At 43.8% G+C, this 14,563-nt stretch overlaps 1 pseudogene; it reads right to left on the minus strand.

Annotated features, from left to right (window-relative positions):
- LOC120039780 overlaps positions 1-14,563 on the minus strand; it is an 86,998-nt pseudogene that overhangs the window by 10,258 nt on the left and 62,177 nt on the right.

Below are 14,563 nucleotides of genomic sequence, written 5' to 3' on the forward strand. Positions count from 1 at the left end.
TAGAAACAACTCTCTCAGATGACAGTCCTATAACATGTTACACAATAAATCTATGTTTTGTTCGAAAAATGTGCATATTTGAGCTATAAATCAGTTTTACATTGATGCTACCATCACAGCTACCGTCAGAAATAGCACCGAAGCAACCAGAGTAATTACAGACACCAACGTCAACTACCTAATTACTCATCATAAAACATTTCTGAAAAATATATGGTGTATAGCAAATGAAAGACTAAGATCTTGTGAATACAGCCAATATTTCCGATTTTTTAAGTGTTTTACAGCGAAAACACAATATATCGTTATATTAGCTTACTACAATAGCTAACACACAACAGCATTGATTCCATGTAATCGGTAGCGATAGCACAGTTCGACAGATATATGAAATAGCATCCCAAATTGGGTCCTACCTTTGTTGATCTTCCATCAGAATGTTGTACAAGGGGTCCTTTGTTCAGAACCGTCTTTGTTTGGATTCAGAACGAACTCTTTCCCTCTTCAATTAGCAAGCACACTGGCCATGCGACGCTAACCTCTCCTTCCTGAGCGAAGTCATACAACGCATCACGCTAAAACTCCCGAATAAATTTCAATAATATAATAAAACTATATTGAAAAAACATACTTTAGGATGATATTGTGACATGTATCAAAAAAAATCGAAGCCGGAGAGTGTATTCGGCCATAACGACGCGTTTCCAGAAGGTGATTCCAGGTCCTACTTCGCGCTCTCGAAAAAAAAATAATGGCGGACCTCTCATTCCAAGAGGGTGTATTCAATCTCTGAACAAGATAATCAACTCATTTCTGCTCTCACTTCCGCTTGACACCCAGGGGAAGGTGTATGACGTGTTTCTACAGTCCTAAGTGACATGCCCTTTTATAGACAAGCTCTTGAAGAGAGACCTCGCTTTTGGAAATCTCACTTCCGGATAGGAAATGGGCTGTAAAAAGAGTTCTGTTTCACTTAGAGAAATAATTCAAACGGTTTTAGAAACTAGAGAGTGTTTTCTATCCAATAGTAATAATAATATGCATATTGTACGAGCAAGAATTGAGTACGAGGCCGTTTGAAAATGGGCACCTCTTTCCAGTTACTCAATACGCCCCCTGCAGCCATAACAGGTTTTAACCAGTGGGAGGCTTGTAAATGCCCCCAGGAAAGTGGAATGAGGAAGTCTTCATTGAGACAATGATAAACAGCAATCTGTGGGTGAGTTGTGGTGGATATTATAATATAAGGAACTGCTGGAATCCAAGTCAAACCAAGATTCTTTATTACTGAGCTCACAGAGAATAACAGAGTTTAGTATTTTATCAGGATCCCCATTAGCTGTTGCAAAAGCAGCAGCTACTCTTCCTGGGGTCCACACAAAACATGACACAGAATACAGCACATCAATAGACAAGAACAGCTCAAGGACAGAACTACATACATTTTGTAAAAGGCACACGTAGCCTACATATCAATGCATACACACAAACTATCTAGGTCAAATAGGGGAGAGGGGTTGTGCCGCGAGGTGTTGCTTGGTCTGTTTTTTGAAACCAGGTTTGCTGTTTATTTGAGCAATATGAGATGGAAGGAAGTTCCATGCAATAAGGGCCCTATATAATACTGTACGCTTTCTTGAATTTGTTCTGGAAACTTGGGGACTGTGAAAAGACCCCCGGTGGCATGTCTGGTGGGATAAGTGTGTGTGTCAGAGCTGTGTGTAAGTTGACTTGTAAGAACTTTGATGATATCTGTACATTATAGGAACACCTGTGATGACAAAAGTACAATGATTCTTGTGTTGCTTTTGCTTGAGATTAAGAATCAGTGGTTGACACCTTGCAAGTGCATGAAAAGGTCAACTGTACAAAGTCAGATGTCTGTGTGTTGAAACTATATTTTAGTTAACAGATGGATAAAGGGAACTAAGAGTTCCTGTTGATACTATGTTCCAGTCTTACTTCCAGTCTGACATGATAGCAATAAGGGGAAGAGTGATTGGGAAACTAACTGCCAATAACGCAATAAGCTGAACTCTGCCTGGCAGAGACATCTTTGTATTAGCAACTATTAATTATGAGGTTATATGGTGTTAAAGTTAAGGGACATCACCCTGGGCGGGGTGATCCTCAGTAGGGGATAAAAAGGGAAAACACCATCTTTTGAACTGAGTGTTGCTTGCAAATTGCTGTAAGTGTAAACTCTGTGTTGCAATCCTTATTAAACAAACTAACCTCTGATCAAATAAGTTTTCCTGTGGTCTCTTGTGTGCACATAGGGCAGAATTCCCTTACGGACTACACAAACAATTTGGGATTTTCAACACATTCATGTTTCTTATAAAAAGAAGAAGCGATGCAGTCAGTCTCTCCTCAACTCTTAGCCAAGAGAGACTGGCATGCATAGTATTTATATCAGCCCTCTGATTACAATTAAGAGCAATACGCTCTGTTCTGGGCCAGCTGCAGCTTTACTAGGTCTTTCCTTGCAGCACTGGACCACACGACTGGACAATAATCAAGATTAGACAAAACTAGAGCCTGCAGAACTTGCTTTTTGGAGTGTGATGTCAAAAAAGCAGAGCATCTCTTTATTGCGGCTAGACCTCTCCCCATCTTTACAACCATTGAATCTATATGTTTTGACCATGACAGTTTACAATCTAAGGTAATGCCAAGTAATTTAGTCTCCTCAACTTGTTCAACAGCAACACAATTCATTACCAGATTCAGCAGAGGTCTAGAACTTAAGGAATGATTTGTACCAAATACAATGCTCTTAGTTTTAGAGATGTTCAGGACCAGTTTATTACTGGCCACCCATTCCAAAACAGACTGCAACTCTTTGTTAAGTGTTTCAGTGACTTCATTAGCTGTGGTTGCTGATGCTTATATGGTTGAATCATCAGCATACATGGACACACATGCTTTGTTTAATGCCAGTGGCAGGTCATTGGTAAGAATAGAAAAGAGTAGAGGGCCTAGAGAGCTGCCCTGAGGTACATTACACTTTATATGTTTGACATGAGAGAAGCTTCCATTAAAAACCCTCTGAGTTCTAGTAGATAGATAGCTCTGAATCCACATTATGGCAGAGGTTGAAAAGCCATAGCACAGACATTCTTAAACAACAGGTTATGGTCAATAATATCAAAGGCTGCATTGAAATCTAACAATAGAGCTCCCACAATCTTCTTGTTATCAATTTCTCTCAACCAATCATCAGTCATTTGTGTCAGTGCAGCACATGTTGAGTGTCCTTCTCTATAAGCATGCTGAAAGTCTGTTTTTCATTTGTTTACAGAGAAATATCATTGTATTTGGTCAAACACAATTTTTCCCAACAGTTTGCTAAGAGCTGGCAGCAAGCTTATAGGTCTGCTGTTAGAACCAGTAAAGACCGTGTTTACCACTCTTGGGTAGTGGAATTACTTTGGCATTCCTCCAGGCCTGAGGACAAAGACTTTCCTCTAGGCCCAGATTAAAAATATGACAGATAGGAGTGGCTATAGAGTCAGCTACTGTCCTCAGTAGCTTCCCATCTAAGTTGTCAATGTCATTATTGATCGATAACAATTTTTCCACCTCTCCCACACCAACTTTACAAAATGTAATACTTGCAAGTTTTTTTTCCATCATTCTTTATATCATTGATCTTGGCTTCCTAATAAAGTGTATTATTTTGTTGAGTTTGGTCACATCATTTCTCCATTTGCCAGCCAGATGTGCAGCCAGACTTATTAGCCACTCCTTTTGCCCAAACTCTTTCAAACATACAGTTTTTAAATTCCTCATCAATCCATGGAGCCTTAACAGTTCTAACAGTTCTAACAGATAGTTTCTTAACAGGTACATGTTTATCAATAATTGGAAGAAGCAATTTCATATGGTTTTCCCACAGTCTGAGCTTTTGTAAGCCGTCTCCTCTATGTGCAGTCTCATGTGTTCTTTAAGGTTGTTTAGTTGGTTAAAACTCTTTCCAGACTGGGAGCAGTGGTAAGGCTTCTCCCCTGTGTGTATTCGCTCGTGTTTTTTTGGGAGAGTGGTAAGGCTTCTCCCCTGTGTGGATTCTCTTGTGTTTTTTCAGGTTCCTTGACCGGTTAAAACACTTGCCACACTGGGAGCAGTGGTAAGGCTTCTCCCCTGTGTGTATTATCTCATGTTCTTTCAGATGTCCTGACCGGCTGAAACACTTCCCACACTGGGAGCAGTGGTAAGGCTTCTCCACTGTGTGTATTGTCTCGTGTTTTTTCAGATCCCCTGACTGGCTGAAAAACTTTCCACACTGGGAGCATTGGTAAGGCTTCTCCCCTGTGTGTATTCTCTTGTGTTGTTTCAGGTTCCATAACTCGTTAAAACACTTGCCACACTGGGAGCAGTGGTAAGGCTTCTCCCCTGTGTGTATTATCTCATGAACTTTCAGGGTCCCTAAATGGTTAAAACTCTTTCCACACTGGGAGCAGTGGTAAGGCTTCTCCCCTGTGTGTATTCTCTCGTGATTTTTCAGGTTCCCTGACCGGTTAAAACACTTGCCACACTGGGAGCAGTGGTAAGGCTTCTCCCCTGTGTGTATTATCTCATGTTCTTTCAGATGCCCTGACTGGTTGAAACACTTTCCACACTGGGAGCATTGGTAAGGCTTCTCCCCTGTGTGTATTATCTCATGAACTTTCAGGATCCTTAAATGGTTAAAACTCTTTCCACACTGGGAGCAGTGGTAAGGCTTCTCCCCTGTGTGTATTCTCTCATGTTTTTTCAGATCCCCTGACTGGTTAAAACTCTTTCCACACTGCAAGCAGTGGTAAGATTTCTCCCCTGTGTGTATTCTCTCATGTCGGTACAGGTCCCTTAACTGGTTAAAACACTTTCCACAGTGGGAACACTGGTGTCTTCTTGTTGGTTTGGACGTCCCTGGCTCTGGTTCCTCTGAGTCTGGTCTTTCTCCTGCCAAAGACAGTGTGTTTAAAAAAAAAAAGAGATCTGAATGAAACCTCCACATGATAAATAGGCCTTGCTACGAGGGTAAATCCTAATCAGATCGCTCAATAAGCTAAGGCCAGTTTTAACAATCTTAGTGTGATTTTAAAACAAATGTTGTAGAGTTTCCTGGTAATTACTGATAATGTTTACATTACTTATTTATTCATTCTGTTTTACAAGTCAGAACACAAAAAACTAAACCGTTCTTGGACACTCAAGACACAGATGTCGCTTAATTCCAATCGAGCAGGTGGTTCTAAATATATAACTTTCATAGCTGTATGATACAGAATGCGACCTACAGTCGTGGCCAAAAGTTTTGAGAATGACACAAATATTAATTTCCACAAAGTTTGCTGCTTCAGTGTCTTCAGATATTTTTGTCAGATGTTACTATGACATACTGAAGTATAATTACAAGCATTTCATAAGTGTCAAAGGCTTTTATTGCCAATGACATGAAGTTGATGCAAAGAGTCAATATTTGCAGTGTTGACCCTTCTTTTTCAAGACCTCTGCAATCCACCCTGGTGTCAATTAACTTCTGGGCTAAAACATCCTGACTGATGGCAGCCCATTCTTGCATAATCAATGCTTGGAGTTTGTCAGAATTTGTGGGTTTTTGTTTGTCCACCCGCCTCTTGAGGATTGACCACAAGTTCTCAATGGGATTAAGGTCTGGGGAGATTCCTGGCCATGGACCCAAAATATTGATGTTTTGTTCCCCGAGCCACTTATCACGTCATGCTGGAAAAGACATTGTTCGTCACCGAACTGTTACTGGATGGTTGGGAGAAGTTGCTCTCGGAGGATTTGTTGGTGGCATTCCTTATTCATGGCTGTGTTCTTAGGCAACATTGTGAGTGAGCCCACACTCTTGGCTGAAAGCAACCCCACACATGAATGGTCTCAGGATGCTTTACCGTTGTCATGACACAGGACTGATGGAAGCGCTCACCTTGTCTTCTCCGGACAAGCTTTTTTCCAGATGCCCCAAACAATCGAAAAGGGGATTCATCAGAGAAAATGACTTTACCCCAGTCCTCAGCAGTCCAATCCCTGTACCCTTTGCAGAATATCAGTCTGTGTGCAGATGCACTCACACCTGCCTGCTGCCATTCCTGAGCAAGCTCTGTACTGGTGGTGCCCTGATCCCGCTGCTGAATCAACTTTAGGAGACGGTCCTGGCGCTTGCTGGACTTTCTTGGGTTCCCTGAAGCCTTCTTCACAACAATTAAACCGCTCTGAAGCCTTCTTCACAACAATTGAACCGCTCTCCTTGAAGTTCTTGATGATCTGATAAATGGTTGATTTAGGTGCAATCTTACTGGCAGCAATATCCTTGCCTGTGAAGCCTTTTTTGTGCAAAGCAATGATGACGGCACGTGTTTCCTTGCAGGTAACCATGGGTGACAGAGGAAGAACAATGATTCCAAGCACCACCCTCCTTTTGAAGCTTCCAGTTTTGGGGGGGATTCAGTTCATTTGCATGGCAAAGAGGGACTTTGCAATTAATTACAACTCATCTGATCACTATTCATTACATTCTGGAGTATATGCAAATTGCCATCATACAAACTGAGGCAGCAGACTGTGAAAATTCATATTTGTGTCATTCTCAAAACGTTTGGCCACAACTTTACACACTTCCTTAAACATAAAATAAGTAAATAACTAATTTTAAGTGGAAGTCCAAAACTTATTTTTACATCGAAGACACAAAGCACATCAGTAAAATCTCCCCGTTGTCGAAAGGGTTCGACACATGCTGTTTAAATGGCCCAATTTCTTATTTAGACGTTCACAGATTTTCAACATTGGGTCGAGCTGTGTCATTGGCCAACGAGACAACGGAACCAGTTTGTTGAGTTGTCTATAGTCAACGGTAAGACACCATTTACCGGTTGGTTTTAGAACAGATGTCAGAATCGACATCCAGCCTGAACGTTGATGTGTCGTCAAGTGGCAATATGGGGGTTACTGCGAATGCCTTTGACAGACAAGTAAACAGCGTACCTCCCTCGCCATCTAGGTCTAGGGAGGATGGAAGAGGCCCAATCATGGGAACAACCAGTTCAAAATCATGGAAGAAGTAATCGATCAATGTTCCTAGTTGAGTGTGCCGAGGAATGGAAATATCCGCTTGAGTCAGATTTTGTACCAGGGGGTAAGTGGATCTAGTGGTCAGTTCCAACAGCGGGTTGCCATTGATAGTTAGCCCCAAGTCGAATAGTTGCGGAGAGGGTTGGAAGAACGCAGTGGTGCCTTCCACCCGGTATCCGGGCACCAGGTTCAGACTTACAGAAACCTCTGTGGTTCTTCCCGGAATCATCATGGCGGACTCAGAGGTACTGGTGCACTGTCCATCTCTGCTGCTGGGCACTGAGGTACTGGTGCACTGTCCATCTCTGCTGCTGGGCACTGAGGTACTGGTGCACTGTCCATCTCTGCTGCTGGGCACTGAGGTACTGGTGCACTGTCCATCTCTGCTGCTGGGCACTGAGGTACTGGTACACTGTCCATCTCTGCTGCTGGGCACTGAGGTACTGGTGCACTGTCCATCTCTGCTGCTGTGCACTGAGGTACTGGTGCACTGTCCATCTCTGCTGGTGGGCACTGAGGTACTGGTGCACTGTCCATCTCTGCTGGTGGGCACTGAGGTACTGGTGCACTGTCCATCTCTGCTGGTGGGCACTGAGGTACTGGTGCACTGTTCATCTCTGCTGGTGGGCACTGAGGTACTGGTGCACTGTCCATCTCTGCTGGTGGGCACTAAGGTACTGGTACACTGTCCATCTCTGCTGGTGGGCACTGAGGTACTGGTGCACTGTCCATCTCTGCTGGGCACTGAGGTACTGGTGCACTGTCCATCTCTGCTGCTGGGCACTGAGGTACTGGTGCACTGTCCATCTCTGCTGGGCACTGAGGTACTGGTGCACTGTCCATCTCTGCTGCTGGGCACTGAGGTACTGGTACACTGTTCATCTCTGCTGGTGGGCACTGAGGTACTGGTACACTGTTCATCTCTGCTGGGCACTGAGGTACTGGTGCACTGTCCATCTCTGCTGCTGGGCACTGAGGTACTGGTGCACTGTCCATCTCTGGTGGGCACTGAGGTACTGGTGCACTGTCCATCTCTGCTGGTGGGCACTGAGGTACTGGTGCACTGTCCATATCTGCTGCTGGGCACTGAGGTACTGGTGCACTGTCCATCTCTGCTGCTGGGCACTGAGGTACTGGTGCACTGTCCATCTCTGCTGGTGGGCACTGAGGTACTGGTGCACTGTCCATCTCTGCTGGTGGCCACTGAGGTACTGGTGCACTGTCCATCTCTGCTGCTGGGCACTGAGGTACTGGTGCACTGTCCATCTCTGCTGCTGTGCACTGAGGTACTGGTGCACTGTCCATCTCTGGTGGGCACTGAGGTACTGGTGCACTGTCCATCTCTGGTGGGCACTGAGGTACTGGTGCACTGTCCATCTCTGGTGGTGGGCACTGAGGTACTGGTGCACTGTCCATCTCTGCTGGTGGGCACTGAGGTACTGGTGCACTGTCCATCTCTGCTGGTGGGCACTGAGGTACTGGTGCACTGTCCATCTCTGCTGGTGGGCACTGAGGTACTGGTGCACTGTCCATCTCTGCTGGTGGCCACTGAGGTACTGGTGCACTGTCCATATCTGCTGGTGTGCACTGAGGTACTGGTGCACTGTCCATCTCTGCTGGTCGGCACTGAGGTACTGGTGCACTGTCCATCTCTGCTGCTGGGCACTGAGGTACTGGTGCACTGTCCATCTCTGCTGGTGGGCACTGAGGTACTGGTGCACTGTCCATCTCTGCTGGTGGGCACTGAGGTACTGGTGCACTGTCCATCTCTGCTGCTGGGCACTGAGGTACTGGTGCACTGTCCATCTCTGGTGGGCACTGAGGTACTGGTGCACTGTCCATCTCTGCTGGTGGGCACTGAGGTACTGGTGCACTGTCCATCTCTGCTGGTGGGCACTGAGGTACTGGTGCAATGTCCATCTCTGCTGGTGGCCACTGAGGTACTGGTGCACTGTCCATATCTGCTGCTGGGCACTGAGGTACTGGTGCACTGTCCATCTCTGCTGGTGGGCACTGAGGTACTGGTGCACTGTCCATCTCTGCTGGTGGGCACTGAGGTACTGGTGCACTGTCCATCTCTGCTGCTGTGCACTGAGGTACTGGTGCACTGTCCATCTCTGCTGCTGGGCACTGAGGTACTGGTGCACTGTCCATCTCTGCTGGTGGGCACTGAGGTACTGGTGCACTGTCCATCTCTGCTGGTGGCCACTGAGGTACTGGTGCACTGTCCATCTCTGCTGCTGGGCACTGAGGTACTGGTGCACTGTCCATCTCTGCTGGTGGGCACTGAGGTACTGGTGCACTGTCCATCTCTGCTGGTGGGCACTGAGGTACTGGTGCACTGTCCATCTCTGCTGGTGGGCACTGAGGTACTGGTGCACTGTCCATCTCTGCTGGTGGGCACTGAGGTACTGGTGCACTGTCCATCTCTGCTGGTGGCCACTGAGGTACTGGTGCACTGTCCATCTCTGCTGGTGGCCATAGTTGAGGGCTAAACTGGAGAGAACCTTCACAAGGCCTCCGCCTGATGGTCTATTTTGGAGAGCGTCTGTCACAATGTCTGCATTTTTCTCGCTTATCTAACATTTTCAGCCCCTCGGCATAGTTAGGATTTGCATCGTTGCTGAGGTCAGTGATCAATCTTTCCGTGGGTGAAGGTCCACTGATTAGAGGGGGAATGGGTGGAAACACATCTGATGGATTGCTCGTTGTTATAATGATCAGTTATTTCACTTTACGTAATATTTGGGTTTTTGAGTTGGAGGCTGCAAACACAATTTAACTCAGTTTGTAAATGTCAATGAATCATCAAGACTGAGTCAGTAATGCGAGTTGGTTATTACTGAACTTGCCAAAACAGATTTGATTGATTAAATCAATTTTAATGATAAATCTAACCTGTATAGGCTATTTGGGAATTTTAACTTTAATTCACCTGAAAGAGTTGCTATCGCTAAGTTAACGTTGAAAATATTAACGATGTCTCATTGGTTAGAAGACATTAGTTTGTGTATTATTCCAATAACCAACCTGGAAAGGTAGTGTATCAATTTAATGTATGTATTAAATTGAATGAGACAATAATATCCAATCAGTTGAGACTGGTTTGATATCATACAGCGTAACCTGAATTATTTTAAAGTAATTACTGCCGATTCTTCACCACCGGAGGTCTCTATTAACACTAGCTAAAATCGCCAAGGTATCAGGGAAGGTGGAATTTCACAATGATGTTAAAAGGTCTCCCTAAACACCATTGAACTGGTAAAACGGATTTAATCTATTAATCAATTTGAAAGATTTGTCAACCCTGTATATGCTAAAGGTATTAGCTTTAATTAACCTGACATAGTTGTTATATCTAAGTTAATGTGGAAAAGTTTAACCATCTCATTGGTTAGAAGACATCAAGCCCTCCGGAGGAGTCAGATCCTTGCTACTATAGAACCTCATGAAGGTATGGGGGTGTAACTCATTATACGGATATAATGGCTGAAGTAAAGCAGTTTTAAACAATATAAATCTAATTTCTATTCTTTCCAGGATGGGACTTGTTGTTTGGGTACTGGGCGTAGGTGACCCTTCATAAAACAACAGATCAGGGGGTGTTCCACTGTATAGTTGTTGCAGCCTAAATGGCAGCCAAATATACATTTATAGTTGAAAAGGCTTTCCTTCGTCAGAAGGCAGAGTAGCTCTGAAACAGAGCAACAAAGGGACTGATTTGTTTCTGATCTCACCATCTGTTAAATACACTGTGCTATAGTAATTATTGTGCTATAGTGAGTGTGTCGCTCTAGAACTCTGAATATAGGTTATTCTCAAGGAGAGCGGTCACGTGTGTTGAGAAGCAGAGGATCACTGGTTTGAGCCTGGTATGGGGACAGGGACAGTGGAGGAATTTCAACTGTTAGCATCAGTTACACATTTTATTAATAAAGTTAGTCATTTCCAAATGAAACCATCTTCTGTAAGGTCAATATGTTGGAGTTCAGGCTTTATTTGACCTGTTAAAGTAGGAAATGAAATTAACTTTGTCCATTACAAAGATGGAGGTCAAAACAAAAAAAGGAGCTTGTTTTAAAATATATATTGGCCCGTTTAACAAGTTGTGTAGATCAGATGTTAATGAAGCAATACAGACCACATTTAAGTGTCTGGAGTTTAGTTTGTGTGTTCTAGAGTCTTGTAAAGAAAGGGGGGGTTGACTGGGACAGGCAATGTAACATCCATCATGTTTAAAGGAAAAGGTTTTGTAAAAAGCACCTTACATCAGATCATCTTGAAACGTTCTCTCTAAAGCTAACTTTCATCAAGGTTTTATATGGTCTATTGGTTTCTCTCTTTTTATTGGCAGAATCCTTTTTCAGTGTTATGATATTCATAACATCCATATCCACCAGTCTATCTTCCTGTCAACTAACAGAACTCTGCTGGTTGTCCTGGTAACAGATACCAGTCTATCTTCATGTCAACAGAACTCTGCTGGTTGTCCTGGTAACAGATACCAGTCTATCTTCCTGTCAACTAACAGACCTCTGCTGGTTGTCCTGGTAACAGATACCAGTCTATCTTCATGTCAACTAACAGAACTCTGCTGGTTGTCCTGGTAACATATACCAGTCTATATTCATGACAACTAACAGAACTCTGCTGGTTGTCCTGGTAACATATACCAGTCTATCTTCCTGTCAACTAACAGAACTCTGCTGGTTGTCCTGGTAACAGATACCAGTGGGCAGATCTATTGTATTTGTTCAAACTAAACTACAGCACTTACTTTGATGAGTCAAATCTGATCCTTTCTTCTCTTCTCCTCCTCTCACAGTTCCACTCAGCCCCGATGTTTTCCTGCAGTCCACCAGCAGCACAGACAACCTCTTCATATCCAGCAGTAAGGTGCTACCGGGAGAGGCATGACACGGGGACTCCGGGAGGGTGAAAGGGCTAGCGTTGTCCTGGTAACCATAAAGAGGGGACACAGACACATATCATTATGAATGCTTATGTCATCGCTGTCATGAAGTGGTTTACAGAAACCCAGCCCAGACCCTGATAGAGCAAGCTGTATGTTAGACCAGACCAAGCTGTACCATCTGGTGTTCTGATCTGGAGAGACTCTTCTCTGACTCGTCAGCATCAGGATGTTGTTGAGGCTCCCCAGAGGATCCACAATAGTCATGTCTCTCTCCTGTGTGAATGAGAACATCAAACAGATAGTGAACTTACGACCGTCTATTATAATCATAGGGTCTTACAAGAGGCATTAATCTCTCTAAACAGGGCCTAAAATGCAAATGTTAAAGGGTCGTTCCACTGAATGGGCCCCTTTTGCATACCTTTGATATTGTAAGTATAAATTATGCTCCAACATTGCATTTTAAAAGCCTGTTATACTAGATGAGATGCACTTTAATGTAGACCACATGGATAATTTAATAAATCTAATTTAAAAGTCCCCAAAATATATGTACCAATGGCAGATTAAAACTAACAAAGGCAGATGGCCCCTTTAACAATTCCTACAGTACTGAACAACATATTCACGTGTAGAACTTCAGTAGAATGCCCCTTAAAATCCCCACATTAGTTAAACTAACGGCATAGTGTGTGGCTCTGTTTTTAAGACAGTACTCACTGGTGTTAATCTGATATTCTGTCTCCTCCACTTTCACTCCCAAGACGTCTTCCTTCTTCACCTCTACTGAGATAGCATCGTCTTCCTTCTTCACCTCTACTGAGATAGCATCGTCTTCCTCTCTGAAAGGTTCTTCCTCTGTTTCCTCTATAACATCCTCTTCTTCTTTCACGACAATGTTCAGCCTCAGAGCTTCTTTCTGCATACAGAGGACCTCTTCTTTAACAGGGGATGAGTAGTTTAGTGAGCTCATGGTCTGGGATGTTAGAATTAGCGACTAGCCTAACGCTAGGCTCAGTATCAATGTTTTAACAACTTTGAAAATTGAACAAGCAAATTAGGTTAAAGTTAACCAGTTGATACGTCAACTGAACTGCGTTAACAACACTGAGATTAGCTAATGTACATTAACATGGTCTAAAGCGTCAATCTTTCAGTTTTATGTTGGCTAGCAAGCTACCGAGGTGGTTGAAAGAGTAGCCGCGTTGTTGTTCCTGAAGAAGCGTCCCGTCTAGTCCATTATACGTCACGCAAGAATCAACACCTGAAAGACGCATATCGCCATCTGCTGGCTGGAGTGGGTAACGCAGTTTGGAAACAACAGTTACTACACTTTTGTATTGGAAAAAACGTCAGAATAATTTAACAATAAGCTGATATATAGTAAATGATGAATACATACTTCTATGAATAGGTAGTGTTTTAATAAACATTTGCTCTGTTAATTTTTCACATTCGTTTTTATCTAGATGTGACTGTACTATTCCATTAAAGCTACGCTCTTTAAGAAACCAATCATCCTGTAAACCAGGGGTGGGCAACTCCAGTCCTCGGGGCCTGATTGGTGTCACACTTTTTCTCCATCGCTAGCAAACACAGCTGATTAATCAAACTGCATCCTAAACTGAAGATTATGATTAGGTGATTATTGGAGTCTGGTGTGTTAGCTGGGGCTGGAAGCTATGATCCCTTATTGATGTCACTAGTTAAATCCCCTTCAATCAGTATAGATGAAGGGGAGGAGACAAGTTAAAAAAGGCATTTTAGGCCTTGAGACAAATGAGACATGGCTTGTGTATGTGTGCCATTCAGACGGTGAATGGGGAAAACAAAATATTTAAGTGTCTTTGAACGGGGGATGGTAGTAGGTCCCAGGCGCCGGTTTGTGTCAAGAACTGCAACGCTGCTGAGGTTTTCCAGCTCAACGGTTTCCCATGTGTACCAAGAATCATCCACCACCCAAACAGTGGTGTTTAAGATGAGGCAGAACGATTTGTTTTTTCATGAGCATGGCCTTAATTCTATTACAGCATATTGGATAACTGTCATTCATATTCCATTCACCCTGTTCAATGTAACAGCAATAGGTTTAGGCTACTACATGATACTAACATTTTCCCTATACCCATCATGAGATTGCTACAACCTAGCCTATGACTGAAAGTTTAGAATGTAGGTGCACACAGGTCGAGATAGGTTTTTTAGGTGAGAGACAGTCTTGAAGACATCACCAACTAATTATCATGGTCCAAACACACCGAGACAGTCGTGAAGAGGGCACGACAACAACTTTTCCACCTCAGGAGACTGAAAAGATTTGGCATGGGTCTCCAGATCCTCAAAAAGTTCTACAGCTGCACCATCGAGAGCATCCTGACCGGTTGCATTACCGCCTGGTATGGCAACTGCTCGGCATCTGACCGTAATGCACTACAGAGGGTAGTGAACATCACTGGGGCCAAGCTTCCTGCCATCCAGGACAATTATAAAGAAAGCCCAAAAACTTGTCAGATACTCCAGTCACCCAAGTCATAGACTGTTTTCTCTGCTCCCGCACGTCAA

This window comes from Salvelinus namaycush, unplaced genomic scaffold (genome assembly GCF_016432855.1).
Source record: "Salvelinus namaycush isolate Seneca unplaced genomic scaffold, SaNama_1.0 Scaffold3, whole genome shotgun sequence".
In the NCBI taxonomy this organism is placed as follows: domain Eukaryota; kingdom Metazoa; phylum Chordata; class Actinopteri; order Salmoniformes; family Salmonidae; genus Salvelinus; species Salvelinus namaycush.